The 6,282-nt window shown below is 44.3% G+C and overlaps 2 non-coding genes across 2 annotated transcripts; one reads left to right on the top strand and one right to left on the bottom strand.

Annotated features, from left to right (window-relative positions):
* Nucleotides 1-424: 424 nt before the first annotated feature.
* On the bottom strand, nucleotides 425-499 carry Trnat-ugu (transfer RNA threonine (anticodon UGU)). Its single transcript has one exon. It is a non-coding gene; the product is annotated as a tRNA-Thr (tRNA).
* A 248-nt stretch (nucleotides 500-747) lies between these two features.
* Trnar-ucu (transfer RNA arginine (anticodon UCU)) lies at nucleotides 748-822 on the top strand. The gene has a single exon. It is a non-coding gene; the product is annotated as a tRNA-Arg (tRNA).
* Nucleotides 823-6,282: the final 5,460 nt, after the last annotated feature.

Genomic DNA, 6,282 nt, shown 5'->3' with positions numbered 1-6,282 from the left:
GGTCAACTACCCTGCCCAGCAAGATCTCCGGATCTGTCCCCCATTGAGCGTGTTTAGCTCTGGATGAAGCGTCGTCTCACGCGGTCTGCACGTCCAGCACGAACGCTGGTCCAACTGAGGCGCCAGGTGGAAATGGCATGGCAAGCCGTTCCACAGGACTACATCCAGCATCTCTACGATCGTCTCCATGGGAGAATAGCAGCCTGCATTGCTGCGAAAGGTGGGTATACACTGTACTAGTGCCGACATTGTGCATGCTCTGTTGCCTGTGTCTATGTGCCTGTGGTTCTGTCAGTGTGATCATGTGATGTATGTGACCCCAGGAATGTGTCAATAAAGTTTCCCCTTCCTGGGACAATGAATTCACGGTGTTCTTATTTCAATTTCCAGGAGTGTACTTTATTGGGGACATGTTGAAAATGTGTGCCTCGACCGGGACTCGAACCCGGGATCTCCTGCTTACATGGCAGACGCTCTATCCATCTGGGCCACCGAGGGCACAGAGGAGATAGTGCGCCTGCAGGGACTTATCCCTTGCACGCTACCCGTGAGACCCACATTCCCAACATGTCCACACCACTACATTCGTAGTGCGCCTAATAGATGTTTGCCCATCATACTCATTACTCGTGGCAGATGACGAGCAAACATCTATTAGGCGCACTACGAATGTAGTGGTGTGGACATGTTGGGAATATGGGTCTCACGGGTAGCGTGCAAGGGATAAGTCCCTACACTATCCTCTGTGCCCTCGGTGGCTCAGATGGATAGAGCGTCTGTCATCTAAGCAGGAGATCCCGGGTTCGAGTCCCGGTCAGGGCACACATGAAGTATATCAACGCCTCTTTGCAGCTAGGGTGCCCATTTAATTATCATTTCTTATAACTGCCCCAGATCATTGTTCGTTAAAATATACCTGCTAAAAGAGGACGTGGCAGAAAAAGAAGATCTCCGATTGGAAAAGATTCACAACCACCCGGAGTAGTGTCCTCAAAACGATATTCCCTACTGACCTGCGAACGCTGCTCCCTGGGATTGCTGCGTAAGCAAGTGCGTTGGAGTAGTGCGGAAACACTTCCATTCGTTTCGGACGTTGCAGCCTTAGACAGAGAGCGCCTTCCCTTACCTGACTGGCCCAGTACTTATAATTTCCAATCGTCACACACCGACTCGCTTCTCCCGGAGGAAGGCCAGCCTCACACCTTCGTCTAAAGGATGGTGATGTTACCTCGCTCATCACCGATCAACATTATGTAAAACCATGGTTTACTAATTCATTACCTCTACGCAGGCCAAAAATTACTAATACCCTCTAAACTAAGGAGGAAAAACGTGAAAACATACCAAGAAAGTACACAGCCTGCAGTACATCTTTCCTAGCTTTATTCTGACCGAAAGCGCAAGATTTACAAGTTTTACGCAATGAGCCCTTCTACATGGTTTCTTTCTTAGTAGTTTGTAATTATTTTTCGAGCTCCACCTCTGCGGCCCTAGAAGTGCCACAATTATCCAGATAACGTCGGTAGGGGCAAAACTCTTTCTTCTCTCTGGTGAAACCCTTTCAAGGTATTGCCGACGACGCCAAATACTCGCCGATCTTTTCACCTAACTAGGCAACTAGACGCGTACCCCATACACTGGCGACGCCAGTGGTACGTCAGTAATGATAAACTGTTCGTACGGGATTCTAAAACGTGAATAGGCAGACGCTATAGATAAGGTTACAATGAACACATGCTTTGTCTCTTTGTGTTTTATCGAAGCATTTTATGCTACAACATACACAGTGCACTGCGAAATCACAAGTACACGAATACTATTTTATCATAACAGCAACTGTTACACTTCGCCCAGCCTCCTGCCTCTCTTACATTCGCTGTAGCACTGTGACACACTTATACCCTAATTCTATCGATCTAAACATGTCTACTTTGATGAAACATTCTTAATGAATTATCTACATAACATTCTTCATTTGATTACCAAATATGCAGCAACCAGTCGCAAAATCATGTTTTATTTATTCACTTTTGCAAATCGATTTCAACTGATTAACAGCCATCGTCGATGCTTTCAACCAATATGTGCCCCGAATAGTAATACTGTTTTAAACAGCGGTCAAACATAAAGTGACTTTATCAGTTGAAATCTATTTGCAAAAGTGAATAAATAATAGGTAAATTTGCGACTGGTTGCTGCATGTTTGGTAATTTTATGGTCTACGGTCGCTGCACGACTTGGGAACCACATGGAGCCCATCATTCATTCTTCATTTGGTTTCGACGTCGCCGTGGAACTGAACCGATCGACGCACAATAGGTTTGCTGGTGGAGCAATACCGTTCCAGCAAAAACAACTTCAGGTGTTGGGCTACACCCGCCTCCGTGCAGACCTTGTGATCAGCACGTACTCGGCACAAAAGAATGTCCTTTCGTTCTCTTTCTGACTAAGCTGTTTCGTGCATACTTACGAGAGCAATTACGAACTTCAAATGGTTCAAATGACTCTGAACACTATGGGACTTAGCTTCGGAGCTCATCAGTCCCCTAGAACTTAGAATTATTAAACCTAACTAACCTAAGGACATCACACACATCCATACCCGAGGCAGGATTCGAACCTGCGACCGTAGCGGTCGCGCGGTTCCCGAATGTAGCGCCTAGAAACGCTCGGCCACTTCGGCCGGCTACTAACTTCGGTAGCACATTCCAGCATTCCATACTTAGTGAAGTTGTCGTCAATAAACAGCTACATAAAATCGTTGCCTTGGGCACGTTAAACATTGTTCTCGCTGGTGGTGACAGGCACACCTTGTATCATCCAATGCGTCGAACGATATCAGCTTTATGCGCTGATATCATTACTCTATTCATTTTCAGTAAAAAATGGTTCAAATGGCTCTGAGCACTATGGGACTTAACATCTATGGTCATCAGGCCCCTAGAACTTAGAACTACATAAACCTAACTAACCTAAGGACATCACACAACGCCCAGTCATCACGAGGCAGAGAAAATCCCTGACCCCGCCGGGAATCGAACCCGGGCGTGGGAAGCGAGAACGCTACCGCACGACCACGAGCTGCGGACTCATTTTCAGTAACTACCAGGTAATTACCTACCTGACTTAATAGCGGCTGCCAGTTTGCTTGTGTGGGATATATCGTCATGAGCACTTTGTAACTTCAGCATTGCTAGAACTTTTTCAAGTTTAAAGAAATTAGTGTGTTGATATATCGTAAGTATTTGACTATCAAGCCAGAAACGCTGCCGACTCAAACCAACCGTGACTCACTGCACCCTCTTAAGCATGAGGTGCTGTACTGTATTTGCACTACTCATTAGTCTTACGGGTGCTCCACCCTTTCAAAACCATCAATCCTCGTAAGCCATAATGTTCGAGCGTTTAGACAATTTGTTGTACAAGCCGCATTAAGTGTCCGTAGTGGTCGACTTGAATCTGACAGTTTTAAAAGAGGGAAAAACAGTCTTACAGGAGACTACCAATAGATTAATCAGTACTCCGCCGTTTGGGCCATACTGAGACCCATAGCACCCAATGGGATATCAGACGGGTATTCACTGCTTCGAAGGAACAATTGGGAAGCATTGCAGACGCAGTACCCCTTCATCGCGTACAACGAGCTCTGTTAATGCAGGCTGCACCGTATTGGAAAGAGTGCTGGGCACTGACGATCAGACTAATGCTGATCGTTGGGAAAACGTTCTTAACAAAGCCATGCTTGCATGCTTTCATGTATCGAGGTGATATCAGAAATTGGAGAAGAATGTTGTCGACCACAGGATGGATAATAATAGGCAGTGAGTTACCATATGGGGCGGCGTATTTTAATAGGTAACATATTGCGTCTCAATCCCGAAAACCATATCTTCACCGTCTCTGTTCCAAAAATGTCTGAAGTAACGAAGTGTATTTTCTTATACATCGCAGTCATTGTTTTGAAGCCTGACTAAACAACTTAGTAACTCTGCTGCCATATACATAATTTGAATTTAGTGTGACGTACATTATGTTATCAAAACTATCCGGACACCTGGCTGAAAATTACTTACAAGTTAGTAGCGCCTTCCAACGGTAAAGCTGGAATTCAATGGGGTGTTGCCTCACCCTTAGCCTTGATGACAGCTTCCACCTTCCCATGCATACGTCCAGTTAGGTGCTGGACGGTTCCTTGGGGAATGGCAGTCCATTCTTCACGGAGTGCTGCACTGAGGAGAGATATCGATGTCGGTCTGTGAGGCCTGGCGTGAAGTCGGCGTTCCAAAACATCCCATAGGTGGTTTATAGGATTCAGATCACGACTCTATGCAGGCCAGGGCATTAGAGGTATGTTATTGTCCAGTAACCACTTCACCACGGGCCGTGCGCTATGAACAGGAAACTATCCTGTTGAATGATACGATTGCCATTCCCGAATTGCTCTCCATCAGCGGGAAGCAAGAAGGTGCTTAAAACATCAATGTAGGCCTGTGATTTGACAGTGCCACACAAAACAACAAGGGGTGCAAGGCCCCTCATGGAAAACACGACCGCACCATAACATTACCGCCTCCGAATTTTACTGATGGCACTACACCCGCTGGCAGATGAAAGTTCACCGGCCATTCGTCATACTCACACCCTGCCATAGGATCGCCACATTGTGTATCGTGATTCGTCACTCCACACAACGTTTTCCAACTGTTCAATAGTCCAATATTTACGCTCCTTACACCAAGCGAGGCGTCGTTTGGCATTTGCCGGTGTGATGTGTGGCTTAAGAGCAGCCGCTCGATCAATAAATCCAAGATCCCTCACCTCCCGCCAAACTATCATAGTACCTGCAGTGGATTCTGATGCAGTTTGGTATTCCTGTGTGATGGTCTGGATGGATGTCTGCCTATTATACGGTACGACACTCTTCAGCTGTCGGAGGGTCTCTGTCAGTCAACAGACGAGGTCGGCCTGTACGCTTTTGTGCTGTACGTATCCCTTCACGTTTCCACTTCACTGTAACATCGGAAACAGTGGACCTAGGGATGTTTAGGAGTGTGGAAACCTTGCGTATAGACGTATGACGCAAGTGACACCCAATCACCTGACGAAGCCCGTGAATTTTGCGGAGCGCCCCATTTTGCTCTCTCACTATGACTAATGACTACTGAGGTAGCTGACATTGAGAATCTGGAAGTAGGTGACAGGACATAGTACCTAACATGAAAAACATATGTCATTGTGAGCGTCCGGATTCTTTTGATCATATAGCGTATATGGCCCAGAAAATGTCATAGAATATAGAAAACATCGGTATGTTGTATGTCAAAGCCGTCTTCAAATGTTTTGTTGGACACCTATTTGAAATATCTCATATTTTTCATTGTGAGGAGGGTAAATATGTTTTGGTAGCGAAAATGTACCATTTATTACAAAAGAAGACAGTTTTTGGCCTTTTATTTTTCAAATATATGCCAAACTTGATTAGCGAGTGCGGCGTCGCTAGCATTTGTGTTGTAATTGTATCAAAAATAATTTTATTGACATTTATTTGGTCTACTGAAAAATTAATGTATTAATGATCGAACTCAATTTATCGTGGTGACTGTTAAATAGCTCTCTTTGATCTAGTGGTTGAATTTCTAAAAATGCTAAAACATGTGCATCTTTATTTCTGTCTGAGAAACTAAATACCAATACCTTCTAAACTTTTCACGTTAAAAATGGCACAAATGGCTCCAGGCACTATGGGACTTAACATCTGAGGACATCATTCCCCTAGAATTTAGAACTACTTAAACCTAAGCAACCTAAGGACATCATACACATCTATGCCCGAGACTGGATTCGAATCTGTGACCTTAGCGGCAGCGCAGTTCCGGACTGAAGATCCTAGAACCACTCGGCCACAGCGGCTGGCGCCTTTCTCGTTAATTAAGGCTTCTAAATCATGGTCTTTTCAAAATGAACTACTGACCAAAAATTGATTCTGGTACCTGGTGTCCAAGGTTTTTGTTAATCATAGATTTTGCATTCTTGTGATGGTATTTCCACAGAAACTTTCATGCTTTAACACATATTCCTTTATATTTAACATACGAAGTTTTCACGGAATTATTTATTTTAATATAACGAAATAGTTTCTAAAAAATTTTACATTTCTATTTTGAATTTCCAGAAACAGAGAAACACGTATTTTTCTTTAATTTCTAACAGAGATGCCAAATACAATATTTCATAGATTTAACTTTGAAATTGACTTCGTAGTGAATAATTTAATAAAACCTT

The sequence above is a fragment of the Schistocerca serialis genome, chromosome 6, assembly GCF_023864345.2.
Source record: "Schistocerca serialis cubense isolate TAMUIC-IGC-003099 chromosome 6, iqSchSeri2.2, whole genome shotgun sequence".
In the NCBI taxonomy this organism is placed as follows: Eukaryota; Metazoa; Arthropoda; class Insecta; order Orthoptera; family Acrididae; genus Schistocerca; species Schistocerca serialis.
This window is presented reverse-complemented; position numbering and strand designations above follow the sequence as displayed.